Source organism: Heptranchias perlo, unplaced genomic scaffold (assembly GCF_035084215.1).
Source record: "Heptranchias perlo isolate sHepPer1 unplaced genomic scaffold, sHepPer1.hap1 HAP1_SCAFFOLD_60, whole genome shotgun sequence".
NCBI classification, from domain to species: domain Eukaryota; kingdom Metazoa; phylum Chordata; class Chondrichthyes; order Hexanchiformes; family Hexanchidae; genus Heptranchias; species Heptranchias perlo.
The window spans coordinates 2,076,285-2,093,896 of NW_027139623.1; the positions used below are offsets into that span (position 1 = coordinate 2,076,285).

The following is a 17,612-nucleotide window of genomic DNA, read 5'->3' on the forward strand; positions in this document are numbered from 1 at the left end:
AAAATACTTTTAAAATTCATTTATTTCTCCCATAACGTTGAATTTAACTCTGATCCTTTGTATTATTATGTGCCCTGATCTGTACGGTGGATACGGAACACAATTGCCCGGTTTAGTGAAATTAATTGATTTTCTGCTGATTCCCGTTCCTTATTTCAATTATGTCGGATTAACCTTTCTGATCTATGGAAGGGTCATAGTCCTGAACCGTTAACCCGAGCTTCCCTTCTCCACAGATGCTGCCATACCTGCTGAGTCTTTCCAGCATTTTCGGTTTCAATTTTTTCTATATTTTATCCCTTTCACTTTTGACGGTCGCCGTTGAAACTTGCAGATTTGCCCTCAGTTTTTATTTGTGTTTCAGTTCGGTTTATTTGAATTAATATAAATCGAGTCCTGAGAAATCAGACAGAAATCTTGTGCAATGTAGAGTGAAACATAATGTGGCAACTTTCGAATGAGCAAAACAAAAACTTTATTATGAATCAATTGTCCAATTTTTCACGGACAAAAGATGAAAAAGTACGAGAGTAGAAGTTACAGAGAGAAACTATTTCCTCACATTACACATTGTCCTGAATCTGGAACGACGAAAGATAATGTGAATTTGTTCCACTCTGTTACAGTTCTCACTTATGGCCAGTAGATGTCAGACTGCATGTGAGTGTGGGATTAATTCTCTGTCTGTCAGTCTCTGTTACTGTATGTGAGTGTGATATTCATTCTGTATCCGTCAGTCTCCAGTACAGTCTGTGAGTGTGGGATTCATTCTGTATCTGTCAATCTCTGGTACTGTATGTGAGTGTGATATTCATTCTGTATCCGTCCGTCTCCAGTGCAGTCTGTGAGTGTGGGATTCATTCTGTATCTCTCAGTCTCTGGTACTGTATGTGAGTGTGGGATTCGTTCTGTGACTGTAAATCTCTGGGAATGTGTGTGAGTGTGGGATTCATTCTGTATCTGTCAATCTCTGGTGCTATCTGTGAGTGTGGGATTCATTCTTTGACTGTCAGTCTCTGGTATTTTATCTCAGTTTGGATTCATTCTGTAACTCAGTCTCTGGGCAAAGTGCAAGTCTGGATTCGTTCTGTATTCTTATTTCAGGTTACAGTATGGTGTTTCAAACTGTATCTTTAAGTCATTAATGTATGCAAATCTTTCATCTAGCATTAATTTGTAAATATGGATACAGTTTCGGATTTTATTTTAATCAAACAACGTGTGTGAGTTTTGTTGTCGGATTACATTTTAATCTCTGTGATGATAATGTACATTTCAATCTTTTACTGTGAAATTATTGGACTGGTATTTATTGTGTAGCTCAGTCTGGGCTAGTGGAATTGATATTGTATCTTTCAGTCTGACACTATGAGATTTTTCGACTGGTATGAAATGTGTGGTTCAGACTGTACTAATGGAATTGACACTCTAACTTTCAGTCAGACACTGCGAGAGATTTTTGGACTGGTTTCTGATGTGTAGCTGAGTCTACACTAATAGGATTCACACTGTCTGTTTCAGTATGATGATGTATGTGAATTTTGGACGGTATATAATGTGTAGCTCAGTCTGCACTAATGGAATTCATACTGTACCTTTCAGTCTGACACTGCGCAATATATTTAGACTGGTTTGTAAGGTATAGTTCAGTCTGCACTAATGGAATTGATACTGTATCTTCCAGTCTGACACTTTGTGAGATTTTTGTACTGGTATGTAACGTGTCGGTCAGTCTGTACTAATCAAATCGATACTATATATTTCAGTATGATACTGTATATGATTTTTGGACAGGTATCTAATGTGAACCTCTGTCTGCAGTAAAGGAATTGATATTGTATCTTCCAGTACGATACCTTATGCGAATTTTGGACTGGTATATAATGTGTAGCTCAAACTGCACTAATGGGATTGATAGTGTATCTTTCAACCTGACACTGAGATATTTGGACTGGTATGTGATGTGTAGCTCAGCCTGCAATAATGGGATTGATACAGTGTCTTTCAATCTGATACTGTATGAGAATTTTCGACTGGTATCTAATGTGTACCTCAGCCTGCAGTAAAGGAATTGAAACTGTACATTTCATTCTGACACTATGAGGTTATTGGACATATGTGAGTCAAATATGGGTAACATCTGAACTGGTATCTAATTTATATCTCAGTGTACACTATTGTCATGAATATGGCATCTTTAAACTCATAATGAGTGTGAGTTGTGGGCTGGTATTTAATTTGAATCTTGGAGTACACTATTGTGATTCATTCTGTATCTATCGATCAGTACCATGTGTCAGTTCTACCTGGTATTTAATTTGTAGCTAAGGCTGAACGAATGTGAGATTAACACCGTGCCTTTCAATCTGATACTGGGTGTGATTTTGACTGGGAATTATTTATCTGCCGGTCAGCGATACTGAGTCATTGTGAAATGGGAATTATGTCTTTCTCTCCTGCTCTCTTTGACTGTTGGATTGGGATCAGTGCGCGACTGAATATTTCTGCTGTCTGAGACTGTGGGACTGATGACTTGTCTGTGTCTCTGTGCTCTGTGAGTGATAAGGTACCTACTGTGTGTGAGAAGGAGCTGGCTGCACTGACTGCTCCTTGTGCCCCGGGTGGAGTAAACATCACACTGATTCTGGGTCCTTCAAGGATTTAACTGTCGGAAGAAAAAGTATGTCTTGTAATTCAAGAACAGGTAAAGTAGAAAATACAAAACTGATCAATTGAATCTCTGTTAATAATCATTGTAATATCCACAAATGAAAACCAGCGATACAAAGTGTCAGTGTCTGACTCCACTGCAGTCCTGCAGCACTCAGCTTCTGCACACCAGGTGTGTTGGGCTGTTTTACAACAATTTAGTGACATCCAGACACAACCCAACCGCTGCACTGATCAATGAATGGGACTACCGATGGGGACGGGACCGTTGCACACATCAGATTTCTAATTCCCTCTCCCTTGGAATGAACAGTTCAACCGAAACAAAACAGCCGCTGTTTAAAATGAGTCCTTCAAACTTCTCACCTGATGCCTGCAATAGATGCTCTTTGTATAACTCCCCACATCCTTTCTGTCCGGCTCTGTTTACTGTTCAGTAACAGACACTAAAGTTTAATGGACAGGAATAAAAAAATCAGATTTAATACCTGCCACCAATCACAAACACGCCCTCTCTGCACCTTGTCCGGTTTCAGCAATTTGTTCCGAACTGTTGCAGTTCTGCTTCCGGCCAGTAGATGTCCCCAAACCCCGGGTCATTGAAGTTTACAGATGAGAGAGGGACAGAAGATAAACTCATTCTTCACATTATATTGCACGGGTGGGGTTTAGAAAAACTGGGAATGGAGACGAGCTCCAAGTACATTTTGTTTGACCAAACACTACTTGTAATGCTGTGTTAAATTATTGTAATTGATTTCGGGGGTATTGTCACTACTGAGGAAGACTGGGACAAAATAAACTTGCAGAACAGCCGTGTAAATGGCCATTGAATTTCAATATAGAAAGGTGTGAGGTGGGGCATTTCGCGAGGGGGAATAAGGAGGCCACATACTGCTTGGAAAATAAGAGTCCAAATGGGGTGGAGGAGCAATGTAAATCGTGTCCTGGGAAATCAGAGAGAAACACTGCGCAATGTACAGTGAAATATAATGGGGCAAATTCACAACTATCGAATGAGTGAAAGAAAAACTTTATTATGAATCAATTGTCTTCATGTTTCACCGTCAAAATGTGCAAAAATACGAGAGTAAAAGTTACAGACAGAAACTTTCCTCACATTGCACATTGTCCTGTTTCTGTAACCACGACAGATAATGTGAATTTGTTCCGCTTTTTTACAGTTCTCGCTTACGTCCAGTAGAGGTCAGTTTCTGGTACTGTATATGAGAGTGGGATTTATTCTGTATCTGTCTGTCTCTGGTACTGTATATGAGAGTGGGGTTTATTCTGTATCTGTCTGTCTCTGGTACCGTTTTTGAGAGTGGTGTTTATTCTGTACCTGTCTGTCTGTCTCTGGTACTGTATATGAGAGTGGGGTTTATTCTGTATCTGTCTATCTCTGGTACTGTATATGAGAGTGGGGTTTATTCTGTATCTGTCTATCTCTGGTACTGTATATGAGAGTGGGGTTTATTCTGTATCTGTCTGTCTCTGGTACTGTATATGAGAGTGAGGTTTATTCTGTATCTGTCTGTCTCTGGTACCGTTTTTGAGAGTGGTGTTTATTCTGTACCTGTCTGTCTGTCTCTGGTACTGTATATGAGAGTGGGGTTTATTCTGTATCTGTCTATCTCTGGTACTGTATATGAGAGTGGGGTTTATTCTGTATCTGTCTATCTCTGGTACTGTATATGAGAGTGGGGTTTATTCTGTATCTGTCTATCTCTGGTACTGTATATGAGAGTGGAGTTTATTCTGTATCTGACAGTCTCTGGTGCTTTATGTCAGTGTGAGGTTAATTCCATCACTGCCAGTCTCTGGTGCTGTGTGTGAGTGTGGAATTAACTATGTACCTGTCAGTCTCTGGTACTGTCTGTGTGAGTGGGATTCATTCTGTATCTGCCATTCTCTGCTGCTTTATCTCAGTGTGGGATTCATTATGTAATTCAGTCTCTGGGACAATGTGCAAGTCTGAATTCATTCCATATTCTTATTTCAGTTCAGAGTATCGTACTTGAAACTGTATCTTTAACACTCCAAATTATATACAGTTCTTCGTCGAGTATTTGATTTGATAATATGGATACACTTTTCGATTTTCTTTAATCAAACAATGTGTGTGAGTTTTGGAGTGGTATTACATCTTAATCTCTGAACTCTACTGTGAATGATAATGTACCTTTCAATCTGTTCACGTTGAAATTATTGGACTAGTATGTAATGTGTAGCTAAGACTGCAATAATGGGATTAATTCTGTGTCAGAGTCCAACACTGTGAGAGACTTTTGGACTGGTGAGTAACATATAGCTCAGTCTAGGCTAATGGAATTGAGATTGAATCTTTGAGTCTGATATGTTGTGACATTGTTGGACTGCTATATAATCTGTGGCCCTGTCTGCACTCACGGAATCGATACTGTATCTTTCAGTCTAATATTGTATGAGATTGTTGGGCTGTTATATAATTTTTGCTCAGGTGGTGTGAATAGAATTTAAACTATACCTTCCAGTCTGATCATTTATGGGGTTTGTGGACTCGAATGCAATTTGTAGCTCAGTCTGTACCAATGGTATTGATAATGTTTATTTCAGTATAACATGAGTATTACCAACATATCGAATATGTAGCTCAGTCTGCACCAATGGAATTGAAACTGTATCTTTCAATCTGACACTATGAGATTTTTGGACTGGTATGTAATGCGCAACTCAGTCTGCAGTAATGTGATTGTGAGATTCATTCTGTGTCTGTTCGTCTCTGGTACTGTTTGTGACTGTGAGATTCATTCTGTCTCTGACAGTCTCTGGTACTGTATGTGAGTGTGAGCTTCATTCTGTATCTGTCAGTCTCTGGTACTGTTAGTGAGTGTGAGATTCATTCTGTATCTGTCAGTCTCTGGTACTGTTTGTGAGTGTGAGATTCATTCTTTATCTGTCAGCCCCTGGTACTGTGCATGAGTGAGATTCATTCTGTTCCTGATATGGTGTGTGAGTGTGGGATTCATTCTATATCTGTCAGTCCCTGATACTGTGCGTGAGTGAGATTCATTCTGTTCGTGGTACTATATGTGAGTGTAGGATTCATTCTATATCTGTCAATCCCTGATACTGTGCGTGAGTGAGATTCATTCTGTTCCTGGTACTATATGTGAGTGTAGGATTCATTCTATATCTGTCAGTCTCTGGTACTGACTGTGAGCTTGGTGTATATTCTGCATCTGTGAGTCTCAGGCGTACTATATATAAGTGATGGATTCATTCTGTATCTGCCAGACTCTGGTGCTGTATGTGAATGTAGGATTCATTCTGTATCTGCCATTCTCTGCAACTTTATCTCAGTGTGGGATTCATTCTGTAATTCAGTCTCTGAGACAATGTGCAAGTCTGAATTCATTCTGTATTCTTATTTCAGTTTACAGTATCTTATTTGAAAATGTATCTTTAATACTTTAAATTATATATAGTTCTCCGTTGATTATTTAATTTGTAAATATGGATTTCTTTTGATTTTCTTTAATCAAAGAATGTGTGTGAGTTTTGGAGTAGTATTACATATTAATCTCTAAACTCTATTGTGAATGACAATGTACCTTTCAATCTGTTCATGGTGAAATTACTGGACTGGTATGTAATGTGTAGTTCAGTCTGCAATAATGGGACTAATTCTGTATCGGAGTCGAACACTGTGAGATTTTTGGACTGGTAAGCAATATGTAGCTCATCCTGAACTAAAGGAATTGATACTCTATCTATCAGTCTGATACTGTATGAGATTTTTGGACTGGAATGTGATGTGTAGCTCAGTCTTCAATAATGGAAGTGATACTGAATCTTTCAATCTGATTCTCTGAGATTTTAGGACTGGTGAGTAACATGGAGCTCAGTCTGTGCTCATGGAATTGATGTTGTATCTTTGAGTCTGATAGGATATGAGATTGTTGGACTGCTATAAAATGTGTGGCTCAGTCTGCACTAATGAAATCGATACTGTATCTTTCAGTCTAATGTTGTATGGGATTTTCAGTCTTGTATGTATTGTACAGCTCAGGCGGTACTAATAGAATAGAAACTGTATCTTCCTGTCTGCTCATTTATGAGGTTTTTGGACTGGTATATAATGTGTCGCTCGGTCTGTACCAATGGTATTGATACTATTTATTTCAGTATAATACTGAGTATTTAACAATATATCTAATATGTAGCTCAGTCTGCACTAATGGAATTTATACTGTATCTTTCAATCTGGCACCAGGAGATCTTTGGACTGGTCTGTAAAGTGTAACTCAGTCTGCAGTAATGTGACTGTGATATTCATTCTGTATCTGTCAGTTTCTGCTACTGTATGTGAGTGAAATTCATTCTGTTCCTGGTACTCTATGTGAGTGTGGGAATTATTCTGCATCTGTCAGTCTCTGGTATTGTGTGTGGATGAGGGATTCCTTCTGTATCTGTCAGTCTCTGGTATTGTGTGTGGGTGTGGGATTCTTTCTGTATCTGTCAGTCTCTAGTATTGTGTGTGGGTGAGACATTCATTCTGTATCTAACAATTTCTGATGCTGTGGATCAGTGAGAGAAATTCTGTATCTGTCAGTCTGTGCGATAATGTGTGAGTGTGGGATTCATTTTGAATCTGTCAGTCTCTGGTAGATTGTATGAGTTTGGGATTCATTCCATATATCAGTCTCTGGCACTCTATCGGAGTGTGAGATTCAGTCTTTAACTGTATCTAATTTGTATTTCCGTTTACAGTATGGTGTTCAAATCTGTATCTTTAATACCTTAATGTTGGAATATTATTTCCCAGTCTTTAATTAGGAGATAATGATATATTTTAAAATGTATTGCTGTCGGATATAATCAGATAATGTGCGCATCTATTTTTGGACTACTATTAAATCTGTATCGATGGGAAAACAATTGTGAATTTGTGCATCTTCCAAACTGATATGGTGACATTTTTGAACTTGTATTTAATGTAGAGCTCAGTCTGCATGAATAGAATACTGTATATTTCAGTCTGAATCTGTAACAGTTTTGTTGTAGTGGTTTCTAATGTGTAGCTCAGTCTGCACTAATGGAATTGATACTGTATCTTTCAATCTGACACTGTGAGATTTTTGGACTGGTACGTAATGTGCAACTAAGCCTGCATTGATGGAATTGATACGTTATCTTTCAATCTGTGACTGTGAGATTTCTGCTCTGGTAAGTAATTTGTAACTCAGCCTGCACGAATATAGGTGACTGTGAGATTCACTTTGCATCTCTCAGTCTCTGGTACTGCATGTGAGTTTGGGATTCATGCTGTATCTGTCACTCTCTGGTACTCAATTTGAGTGTGGGATTCATTCTGTATATACATTCTCTAGTACTGTGTGTGGGTGTTGAATTATTTCCATATAAGCAGTTTCTCATAATGTATGTGAGTGTGGGATTGATTCTGTATCTGTCAATCTCTGGTACTGTGTGTGAGTGTGGGATTCATTCTGTATCTGTCATTCTCTGGTGCTGTGTGTGAGTATGGGATTCATTCTGTATCTGCAATTCTCAGGTACTGTGTGTGAGTGTGGGATTCATTCTGTATCTGTCAGTCTCTGGTACTATGTGTGAGTGTGAGATTCATTCTGTATCTGTCAGTCTCTGGTGCTGTGTGTGAGTGTGGGATTCATTCTGTATCTGCAGTTCTCAGGTACTGTGTGTGAGTGTGGGATTCATTCTGTATCTGTCAGTCTCTGGTACTGTGTGTGAGTGTGGGATTCATTCTGTATCTGTCAGTCTCTGGTACTGTGTGTGAGTGTGGGATTCATTCTATATCTGCAGTTCTCAGGTACTGTGTGTGAGTGTGGGATTCATTCTGTATCTGTCAGTCTCTGGTGCTGTGTGAGTGTGGGATTCATTCAGTATCTGTCAGTCTCTGGTGCTGTGTGTGAGTGTGAGATTCAATCTGTATCTGTCAGTCTCTGGTACCATGTGTGAGTGTGGGATTCATACTTTACCTGTAAGTCTCTCGTGCTTTATGAGAGTGTGGGATGAACTTGATATCTGTCAGTCCTTGGTACTGTATGGCCAGTGTGGGATTCATTCTGTATCTGTCATCTCTTGTACCGTACTTCAGTGTGGGATTGAATTTATGTCTGGCAACTTCTCGTACTGTATGTGAGTGTGGGATTCATTCTGTGTCTGTGTGTCTCTGTACTGTATCTGAGTGTGAGATTCATTCTGTATCTGTATGTAATTATTCTCTCAGATTACATTATGGCGTTCAATACTGTAGCTTTAATGTCTTAATGTTTAAATAGTTTTTCACATTATTTAATTGGTCAAAATGGATACACTTTAGGATTTGATGCTGGAGGTTTCAATCAGATAATTTGTGTGCTTTTTGGACTAGTATTAAATGTGTATTTCTGTGATTACTATTGTGAATGATAATGAATCTTTCAAAATGATATTGTGAATTGGTATGTAATGTGTAGATCAGTCTGCACTAAAGGAATTGATACTGTAACTTTAAACTTTGTTTCATAAGATTTTTGGACTCGTGTGTAATGTGTATCTCAGTCTGGATGAACAGAATTGATACTATATCTTTTAATCTCATACTATGAGTGTATTATAAACTGGTATCTAATTTGTTTCTCAGGTTACACTGTCACAGCATTTTTCAATCTGATACTGTACGTGAGTTTTGCACTAGCAATTTGTATTCGAATGGTACACTATTTGAATGGATACTGCATGTATTAAACTCACATGTGTGTGAGAGTTCTGGGCTCGAATTCAATAGGAATCTCAAGGAACGTTATTGGGATTCATTCTGTACCTTTCAATCGGGTACCATGTGTGATTTCTATCTGGTATTTAATTCATGGCTAATGTTGCCCCTTTGTGAGATAGACAATCTGAGAGTGTGATTTTGGACTTGGATTTTTGTATCTCCCTGTCAGCGGGACTGAGTTAGCGGGAAATGGAACAGTGTCTGCCTCACCTGTTCTGTTTGACTGTGGATTGAAAATGTGTCTCTGGAACTTGGGATCATTGTGGAACTGAGTACTTCTGCTGTCTGAGACTGTGGAACTGATGACCTGTCTGTGACTCCGTGCTCTGTGTGTGATAATGTACTTACTGTGTGTGAGAAGGAGCTGACTGCACTGTTCCTTGTGCCTCGGGTGGAGGAAACATCACATTTATTATGGATCCTTCAAGGGTTTGCCTGTAGAAAGAAACGTATGTCTGGTAACTCAAGAACAGGTGACGAAGAAAATACACAAGTGATCAGTTTAATATCTGTTAATAATTATTTTGAATATCCATAAATGTAAATCAGCGATTCAAACAGTGTCAGTGTCTGACTCCACTGCAGTACTGCAGCACCCAGCTTCTGCACACCAGGTTTGTTGGGCTGTTGTACAACAATGTATTGACATCCAGACACAACCCAACCCCTCCACTAACAAATGAATGGGACTACCCGATGGGGCTGGGACGTTTGTACAGGTCAGGATTCTAATCCCCTCTCCCATGGGACTAACCGTTCAAATGAAACCAAACAGCCGCTGTTCAAAATGTGTCCTTCACACTTCTCACCTGATGCCTGCAATTGATGCTCTTTGGAAAACTCCCCACATCCTGACTGTCCGGCTCTGTTTCCACTCTTCACTGTCCAATAACAATAAACAGAGTGAGACTGGAACTAAACCAGGAACATTCACTACTGGTTTGGGGAGAGAAAGCAGCAATGATTTTAAATAGCAGGTTCTTCCCATTCTGTCTCCCTTACCCTGGACACACCCTGGACACACACAGCCCGAGAATGACCTCTCCCTTCCCCCGCTCACTCCATGTTCCGGGACCAGTTCCTGATCCACTCCGCCTCTTACAAACAGCCCCCGGACTCCCCCTGACCTTCCCCCGGACTCAATGCCGATCTCTGAGCCCATCTGCGGACACGGTCCCGAAGCGATGAGCTGCTGTAACGAGGCTGCTCTTTGCTCCCTTCCCCCGGGGGCCGTGATCTCTCCATTCCCGGCTGTTTTAAACCATCTTCTTCCGCTCACTGAGGGAATGGCGCCCACAGGCCGAGCTGGGGGAGGGCAGCGCGCATGCGCTCTTCTGCTCACCAACAACCAGCGCTGGGGGCGGGGCTGAGTCACGCATGCGCAGATATCTGGTTTAATTCCCAATACAAAAATCGATGGAAACTTTCCCCAATTGGAATTTTTCCGAGTCTGAGCAAAGGAAGTGGGTCTGGGGGAAAGGTCAGAGGGAATGGGGTCCACAGGCAGTGCAGGAACAGGCACCAGAATGGAAAACAGATGGGATTCCACCAGTGCCTAACGCTGGAATCCAGACTGACTTTACAATCTCTAACTATTAAACTAGATGTTTCCATCCCTGCTGTTTCTCTCGGTATCTTTTGATGGTAAAGAGCCTTCCAGAGGTAAAGTGGGCGGCTGTGGAATGAGCCAAAGTATCCTGCTCATTCTTGGCCCCTCTGCTGATAAATAAATGTGTGACTCCGAAACTGGAGGGAGGATTTCTCAAACCAATCCTGGAGAAACAGTGGAGGAAAGTAGGAGTCGGTGTGTCTGACAGCAACAGACCCAGATTTATTTAATTGGAGTGAAACTCTCGGTCACTGAGAGTAATATCGAACAGCCCTGAGCTGCAAAACTCCAGGTGATACAACAGGAAAAGAGGGTTAAATGTGGCCCATTGTTTCTGTCAATGTCTGCACTGTCCCTGAGTGTGGGATTAATAATGTGTCTGTCCCTTGTACAATATCAGTGAGAGATGAGATTGCATCTTCTGTCTCTCCAACGGGATCTTTCTCGATAAAACGGAACTTTACCGGTCATTCTAAAACTAATACTGTTTACGTCTGCCTGTCAATGCGTCCCTCCGCTCGATCTCTCTCTCGCCGTGTGTTGCCCCCTCTCACTCTCTGGTGTTGTATATGAAGGTGGGATACTGCTATTGAGCGTGATATGGACACACTGATAGGAAGTGTAAGACTGATACTGTCCCTCTCTCTCTCTCTCTCCCTGGTGCTGGACATGAAGATGGGATACGTTCTGATATAAAACAGAGAGAATGAGATGTCCGGGCCGGGTCTCACTGTAACTGAGGATGTGGTCGGCTTCGGTCCCTGTTCGTCGTCATTATCTTTTCACAGATTCCGGGCGAGAGTCTCTGAGAGACGGTAACACTGGCGGATAAACTTTTAGTCGGTACTTTCAGTAATTTGTGTATCTGCACCCCTCGATCCCTTTGCTCCTCTATCCTGATCCAGGCAGTGTGTGATCTCCTTATTCTTCATTCTGTAAGTTTATTCGTGTCCTCTTGCATTTTGACACATTCTACCTTTGTATTAACTGTACTCCCCAATGTGGTGTCATCGTCAAATTTTGAAATTGTCCTTCCGATTCCCGAATCCAAATCGTAATTTTAAATTGTGAACAACAGTGGTCCCAGCAATGATCCCTGTGTTAAACCACTTCTCAATTTTAGCCACTCTAATTAGCTACCCTTAACTCCTGTTCTCTTTTTTTGTTTTGTAGCCAGCTTGCTATCCATTTCGCCGCCTGTCCCCGACTCCACGTGCTCTGAACTTTGCCATGAGTCCACAATCGAAGACCTTCTGAAGATTCAAATGCATTACATCTACTACATTAACTTTGTCTCCGCTTTCAATTACTTCTTCAAAGGATTTAATAAGGTTGGTCCTGTCCTTGTCCTGTTATTAGATTAAATCCTGGCCGCTTCACTTGCTCTTGATGTCCCCAGCTCTTTTCTTCGGCAGCAGCACGGCCTGGATATTAGTCGGCTCCCCGCCCTGAGCGATGGTCACCCGTCCCAGCAGCTTGTTGTACTACTCGTCGTTGCGGATGGACAGCTGCAGGTGTCTGGGGATGATGCGGGTCTTCTTGATGTCGCGGACCGTGTTGCCGGCCAGCTGGAGGATTTCAGCCGTCGGATACTCGAGCACAGTCGCCAGATAGACCGGGGCTCCGGCACCCACACGTTCAGCGTAGTTCCCCTTTCGGAGGAGCCTGTGAACACGGCCCACAGGGAACTGCAGTCCGGCCCGGGATGAGCGAGTCTTGGCCTTGGCCCGAGGTTTACCGCCGGATTTTCCTCTTCCAGACATTTCCACAATCTCACAAACACTTTCAAAAAGAATGAAGAAATCCTCCCGCACTCGCCCTTCTTATACCTTCTGGAGGAGTACAGTGGGGGCAATTGTGATGGGTCTCTCTGAGTGTTTACACTGCCCGCTCACCCTCGCTGATATTCTATCTTTCAATTGCTGTAATATTGTCCTTTAATAATATTGCTACTCATCCTCCTTTCCCTATTTCCCTGTCCTTTCATAAGATCTTACAGACTTGAATATTAAGCTGCCATTCGTGCCCAGCTTGTAGTCAGGTCTCTGTAATGATTTAATATAATTATTTAACTTTACTCAATGGCTGATGTGAGCTGCGGCAAAATGTATTTCCATCTGGCCAAGTATTGCAGGTATCGACTGTCTCTTCAGTCCGATATCAGGTGAAGAATTACTGGCTGTTGTGTAATTTCCATTGATTGGGGGTTGGCGTCATCTTCTGGGCGGAAACGGGAACTGCAACAGAGCGAGAAAGGATCCGTCAGAAACCAGTTCAAATGAAGAACAAAATCCAACAGCCTGCAGTGTCTGTTCAGGGTCTGATGTTTAGGAGCTATTTTATCATGGTTGATAGTCAGCGATGGTGGTATAGTGGTGAGCATAGCTGCCTTCCAAGCAGTTGACCCGGGTTCGATTCCCGGCCATCGCAGTTAATTTGCTTCCTTCAGAAACTGAAAGTTTGTTTTCGAATTTGATGCAGTCAGCTGGATATTGTTTCGAAAATATAAACCGCTGTAATTATGTTAAAATGTTTTCAACGTTCATTTATTTTCCCTTTCGAAGGAACAGAGGAAAAACATACTGGGAATGGTGAGTTACCAAGGGGCTAATGAGAGTGAGGAAGGTAAATGATATGTTAGCCTTTATTGCAAGGGTGTTGGAATATAAGTGTAAGGAGGTCTTGCAGCAATTGAACTATGGGGAAATATTGTGTAAAGTTGGCCTATATTCGCTGGAGTTTAGAAGAATGAGAGGTGATCGCATTGAAACGTATAAAATTCTTAGGCGGTTTGACAGGGCAGGTGAGGAGAGGCTGATTCCCCTGCTGGAGAATCAAGAACTAGAGGTCATCGTCTCAAGATAAGGGACCGGCCATTTAGGATCGAAATTAGGAAGAATTTCTTCGTTGAAAGTGTTGTGAATCTTTAGAATTCTCCACCCCAGAGGGCTGTGGATGCTCAGTCGTTGAGTATATTCAAAGCTGAGATCGATAGATTTTTGCATTCTGGAGGAATCAAGGCATATGGGGATCCAAGTGCAGAAATCACTAACAGTGATTGATGAATCACTAAAAGAAAGTTAAAATGGAGATGATCTTTATCTCAAGGGAACGGGAATAAAAAGGACTGGAAGTGATGTCACAGTTATACAGTTGTAAACAATTTTACAACACCAAGTTATAGTCCAGCAATTTTATTTTAAATTTTTCACATCGTTCACCTGACGAAGGAGGAAGCCTCCGAAAGCTTGTGAATTTAAAATAAAATTGCTGGACTATAACTTGGTGTTGTAAAATTGTTTACAATTGTCAACCCCAGTCCATCACCGGCATCTCCACATCACAGTTATACAGAGCTCTGGTTAGTCCTCATTTAGAGCATTGTGTTCAGTTCTGGGCACCGCACTCTCTATAATGGCTTGGAATGAGAAGGGGTTTTTCACTTTGGGATTCGATGCAATGGGAGGGAATAAGAAAGGGTTTGGTCTTTTCAGATTTTTTTCCAGTGGGAGTGAATGAGAAGGGATTTGTTCAATTGGGATTCCTTCCACGTGCTCTTGCGTTTACTGGGGAGACCTGTATGTTGCCAAATTGCTTTGTTTTTAACTTTGTGCACCCTCGTTTTACCCTAAATAGAAAAGTATAAATGTAATGAAACATGGAAAGGAAATTCGTCAGATATCAGGTTATCAGCGGAGCTTATAAGGCCGGTAGCTGCTCGCCAGAGAATGCTGAGCCCGATTGGCAATATCAGCTGACTGCCACTAAATGGGTACGGTCACAATACAAACCCAGGAAAATCAAATGAAGCAAAACTGGACATCAAATGAGAAAAGGGCAAACATTTATTTCATAAGGAGATGATATGTCACAGGCAGTTTTGCAGTCAGAACTTGTGATTGCGTGAAATTGATTGGTTGAATGTTGGACTGAAGTTTACATTCACATCTGTAGTAGGTAATTTCGGTTGGGCAAATGGCAGGCAGTCATCTCACATGTAATTTCCGTTGGGCAGATGGCAGGCAGTCATTTCACAGGTAATTTCCGTTGGGCAGATGGCAGTCAGTCATTTCACAGGTAATTTCCGTTGGGCAGATGGCAGTCAGTCATTTCACAGGTAATTTCCGTTGGGCAGATGGCAGGCAGTCATTTCACAGGTAATTTCCGTTAGGCAAATGGCAGGCAGTCATTTCACAGGTAATTTCCGTTGGGCAGATGGCAGTCAGTCATTTCATTCTGTGGAGCGATGGCCTTTTTCCGGTCGAATACTCTTGCTGTTATGTTTAGTGTTTCCGAGCATCAACCAGGACACGCTCTTCCTCGCCGCCAAAGCCACGGTGTGTGGTGCTGGTCTAAGTTCAGTATCAAGGGGAAAGGAGTCGGGGGCGGCTTAATCATCAAACTTTAATTCCCAAAAATGGATCGTTTTTTAATAAGAGAAAGAAGTTCTTCTGCAACAGAAAGTTCAATTAATGATGGACGCTCTTCTGCCATTTCGACCGGGTCTGAACCACCTCCGAATCACGTACCAGATTGAGGATGAAGCAGTATAGTGAGGCTTTTTTGAAATGAGGTTTCATCAGTTGTGCAACGCAAACCAAGATCCAAAGCCCCAGTGTGTTATTTGCAGCGCGGGGCTTGTATATAAGGGTTTAAAACCTTCAAAATTAAAAAGACATTTAGAAACAAAACATGGGGAACTCGTTGATCACCCGCTTGAATATTTTCAAAGGAAGAAACAGGGATTAAAGTTATCAGCACAAGTTCTTAGTCGGTCAACTACTCTGAATGATAAGGCACAAGTGGCGTCATATTTGGTCACATACCGTGTGGAAAAAGAGAAAATGGCCCTTAGAGTTGGCGAAAAGTTTATTCTTCCAGCATCTCTGGATATGGTGCGGACAATCTTCGTCGAGAAGCCTGCTGAAAAATTGAGAAACATTCCTCTCAGTGATAACACAATGTCTCGGCGAATATGTTCTATTGCTGAGCATTTAGAAGCCAAGCTTATTACTCGGTTACAGTCAGCCGGGCATTTTGCAATCCAACTTGACGAGAGTGCTGATATTTGAAATTGTGCAACACTGTTAGTTTCTGTGAGATATGTCGGGCAAGATGACTTTACAGAGGTTTTGTTGTGTTGTATAACTTTACCAACAAATACAACAGGAGCACAGATATTCGAAGCACTGCATGACTGTGTGGATGGAAAATACAAATTGGACTGTGCTAATTGCAAAGGAGTTAAAAGTGATGGAGCAGCAAATATGACAGGTAGAAATAGCGGAGTCGTGAGAAGAATATCTGAGGCAGCTGGTAATGATGTTGCTTGGAATCATTGTTTCATTCACCGTGAAGGTTTGGTGTATTCCGCCTGATTTTATGGCAGTCCTGTAGGAAGTAGTGAAAATTGTTAATTTAAATAAAGGAAGCTCACTGACCTGCTTTTTGAAGCGTTATGCTCAGAAATGGGAGCTGAGCTTACTCATTTACTGTTTCACACTGAAGTACGATGGCTGTCACGTGGCAGGGTGCTTAAAAGGGTGTATGGCCTCAGGAAAGAGATTCACATTTTTCTGGAAGAGAAAGAGTCTAACTTGGCAAATTTGTTTTACGATGACAGTTAGTTAATGAAGTTGTCTTACCTGGCTGACATGTTCTCAATTTTAAACGATCTGAATTTGAAGTTACAAGGAAGAGGCAATGATTTGTTTCGACACTGTGAACAGATACAAGCATTCCAAAATTCATTAGAACTGCAGCAAGTCCCACTGAAAAGTAATCACCCGATATATTCCATGTTCCCAGCACTGTTACAACACATTGAGAAGAACAGCATCAATGAAGATAAAGGGAATGAAATGAAATGTGTCATACAGTTACATCTCGCTGCTCTGTCTGACAATTTAAGTCGTTACTTCCCTGCAGAGGGATTTGAAAATTTGATGGAAGAGCGTTGGGTGAAAGATCCTTTTGCTTTCGAAAATCCTGAATAGGTAATGAAGCTAAACTTGATGCTTGAGCAAGAAAACGAGCTGGTGCGACTCACCTGTGATGGCAGACTGAAAGCACGCCACAAGTCATTTAGTTTATCACTTTTTTTCGATCAGTGCTTTCAAAGAATATTCTCTGTTGCGTAAGATTAGTGTTCTGTTGTTGCTGCCGTTCATAACAACTTACATGTGCGAACTGGGATTTTCGACTTTGAGAACGTTAAAAACAAGAGAAAGAAACCGACACAACAGCGCACCTGATATGCGTGGAGCGCTTTCATCTTGTGATCCAGATTGGAACGAGATCATGAACAACAGGCAGACCCATCCGTCACATTAAGTAAGTGAAACTCAACCTGAACTCTTATTTACTGTATTTACACAATATTTCAAATGTTTTTCAAGTAACGTCGATGTCTAATTTTAGTTATTACTTGAAATGAAGTAAAGAGCATGGACTGACCTTTATTGGGATTTGATGAAAACTCCAGTCAGAAGATATTATTGTTTTGTGTCCCTGGGGGAAGTGTTTTCCTTCCACTGGGTCACGAGGAAAAAT

General features: G+C 41.3%; 2 long non-coding RNA genes and 1 other non-coding gene across 4 annotated transcripts; 1 reads left to right on the forward strand and 2 right to left on the reverse strand.

Moving 5' to 3' along the window:
* Positions 1–507: 507 nt before the first annotated feature.
* On the reverse strand, positions 508–10,427 carry LOC137316776 (uncharacterized). Of its 2 annotated transcripts, none has more exons than XR_010961600.1 (3): positions 10,261–10,427; positions 9,800–9,886; positions 508–2,665 (listed from the first exon to the last, which is right to left on the reverse strand). It is a non-coding gene; the product is annotated as an uncharacterized lncRNA (long non-coding RNA). The 2 variants fall into 2 exon arrangements; XR_010961599.1 differs by lacking the exon at positions 508–2,665 and adding an exon at positions 3,042–3,116.
* Positions 10,428–13,418: 2,991 nt separating this feature from the next.
* trnag-ucc (transfer RNA glycine (anticodon UCC)) lies at positions 13,419–13,490 on the forward strand. The gene has a single exon. It is a non-coding gene; the product is annotated as a tRNA-Gly (tRNA).
* Positions 13,491–15,155: 1,665 nt separating this feature from the next.
* LOC137316779 (uncharacterized) lies at positions 15,156–16,580 on the reverse strand. Its single transcript, XR_010961603.1, has 3 exons — positions 16,502–16,580; positions 15,887–15,983; positions 15,156–15,719 (listed from the first exon to the last, which is right to left on the reverse strand). It is a non-coding gene; the product is annotated as an uncharacterized lncRNA (long non-coding RNA).
* Between the last annotated feature and the right edge of the window lie 1,032 nt (positions 16,581–17,612).